Genomic DNA, 2,884 nt, shown 5'->3' on the forward strand with positions numbered 1-2,884 from the left:
CTGTCACTTCCACATGCTTTTCACACAACCTCTTCCAGGACCTAACCTAAGGATGCTGGGACCTATGTCTACGGGCAGTCAGAATGTGGGAGGGTCCTGCCCTGAGCTCAGCTCGCACAAGGAAGCACGCGTGCAAGCCAGCTTTCAACTAGCTGCGTTCCTCGGGCACTGAGAACGTAACAGTGTTCTAAGCCAGGAGGTACCCAGAATACCACTCCACTGCAGCTGGAGACACCCTCCAGGTCTGCTTATTCCACTGGCGTCTCACAAGCCTCTGACAAACGTCTGTGGTGCAGATGTTGGAAACTCTTTCTGCAGGCAGTGTGCAACTGTGAGGGACTGAGGGTGAGCTCAACTCTCCGAAGTAAGTTGCTTTTGGACAAGGCGTTCAGCTAGCTTCTCTCGTATGACACTTAGGATGTAGCACCCGGCTCACACACGAAATACTAGGAAATCGCTGGGTTGAGCTTGGATGCACTAGTCTTGTGGGCCGGGACTTTCCACTTACCTCTCACAACACTTCAGGCACGCATCAGGGTTGGCCTGTTAGGACCGCGGTGTATGTGCAGGCAGGATGTGGGAGGGACAATCCATAAGCTCAACTCTCGGAAGTGTGTATGCTTTGCAGGCAGATGTCTGCTAGACACTTTGATGGGAGCTAGGACCGAGCTACACTCTCATTGAACAAGGACGTTTGCAATGTCTGCATTGAGATCAGATACACTTGAGGAGAATCCTGTCACTTCCACATGCTATTCACACAACCTCTTCCGGCACCTAACATAAGAATGCTGGGACCTACGTCTACGGGCAGTCAGAATGCGGGAGGGTCCTGCTCTGAACTCAGCTCGCACAAGGAAGCACGCCTACAAGCCAGCTTTCAACTAGCTTCGTTCCTCGGGCACTGAGAACGTAACAGTGTTCTAAGCCAGGATGTACCCAGAATACCACTCCACTGTAGCTGGAGAATCCCTCCAGGTCTGCTTATTCGACTTGCGTCTCACAAGCCTCTGACAAACGGCTGTGGTGCAGATGTTGGAAACTCTTTGTGCAGGCAGTGTGCAATTGTGAGGGACTGAGGGTGAGCTCAACTCTCCGAAGTAAATTGCTTTTGGATAAGGCATTCAGCTAGCTTCTCTCATATGGCAGTTAGGATGTAGTACCTGGCTCACACAGGAAATACTAGGAAATCGCTGGGTTGAGCTTGGATGCACTAGTCATGTGGCCCGAGACATTCCACTTACCTCTCACAACACTTCAGTGACGCATCGGGGCTAGGCCTGTTAGGAGCGCGGTGTACATGCAGGCAGGATGTGGGAGGGACATGCCATAAGCTCAACTCTCGGAAGTGTGTATGCTTTGCAGGCAGATGTCTGCTAGACACTTTGATGGGAGCTAGGACCGAGCTACACTCTCATTGAACAAGGACGTTTGCAATGTCTGTATTGAGATCAGATACACTTGAGGAGAATCCTGTCACTTCCACATGCTTTTCACACAACCTCTTCTGGCGCCTAACGTAAGGATGCTAGGACCTATGTCTACGGGCAGTCAGGATACCGGAGGGTCCTGCCCTGACCTCAACTCGCACAATGAAGCATTCCTACATGCCAGCTTTCAACTAGCTTCGTTCTTAGGGCACTGAGAACGTAGCAGTATTCTAAGCCACGAAGTATCCAGAATAACACTCCACTGCAGCTGGAGACACCATCCAGGTCTGCTTATTCCACTTGCGTCTCACAAGCCTCTGACTAACGGCTCTGGTGCAGATGTTGGAAACTCAATCTGCAGGCAGTGTGCAATTTGAAGGACTGAGGGTCAGCTCATCTCTCCGAAGTAAGTTGCTTTTGGACAAGGCATTCAGCTAGCTTCTCTCGTATGGCTCTTAGGATGTAGAACCTGGCTCACACAGGGATTACTAGGAAACTGCTGGATTGAGCTTGGATGCACTAGTCTTGTGGGCCGGGACTTTCCACTTACCTCTCACAACACTTCAGGCACGCATCGGGGATAGGCTTGTTAGGAGCGCGGTGTACCTGCAGGCAGGATGTGGGAGGGATAGGACATAAGCTCAACTCTCAGGAGCGTGTATGCCTGGGAGGCAGATGTGTGCCCCCACTCATACAGGGGAGTTAGACTCTAGCTACACTCTAATTGAACAGGGACGTTGGCAATCGCTGTATTCAACTCACATACACGTGAGTACAGCCCTGTGCTTCCACATGCATTTCTGACAACCTCTCCCTGCTCCTAACATGAGGATGTTGGCAGCTACGTCTACAGGCAGGGATGATGCGTTGGGGTCCTGCCTTGAACTCATATCTCAAAGGAAGCATGCCTCAATTGCAGCTTTCCAGTAGCTGCGTTCTTAAGGCCGTGACAATATAGCAGCAGTGTAAGGTGTATGCAGGCTGTGGATGAAGCTGTCCGGGAGGTGCGAAAGTGACAAGCAAGTCACTTGGTTCTCTCTCTGCTCCTGTTCTGCGTAGAACGAAATCCTGTGGAAGCGAACCGTACAGGCAGTCAGGATGTGGGAGGGACAGGCCATAAGCTCAACTCTCAGAAATGTGAATGCCTTGTAGGTACATGTTTGCTTGCCACTCCTACAGGGGAGATAGAACCTAGCACGACTCTCATTGAACAAGGCTGTTGGAAATCCCTGTATTGAATTCAGATTCACTTGAGTACAGGCCAGACACTTCCACATGCTTTTCACACAACCTCTTCCAGCACCTCACTTAAGGATGATAGGAGGTATGTCTGCAGGTAGCCAGGATGTGGGCAGGTCCTGCCCTGAGCTCAGCTCTCACAAGGAAGCATCCCTAGAAGCCAGTTTTCAACTAGCTGTGTTTTTATGACTGTGGTGTCCTTCTAACCTAACCTA

This window comes from Vulpes lagopus, unplaced genomic scaffold (genome assembly GCF_018345385.1).
Source record: "Vulpes lagopus strain Blue_001 unplaced genomic scaffold, ASM1834538v1 ctg162, whole genome shotgun sequence".
Lineage (NCBI taxonomy): Eukaryota > Metazoa > Chordata > Mammalia > Carnivora > Canidae > Vulpes > Vulpes lagopus.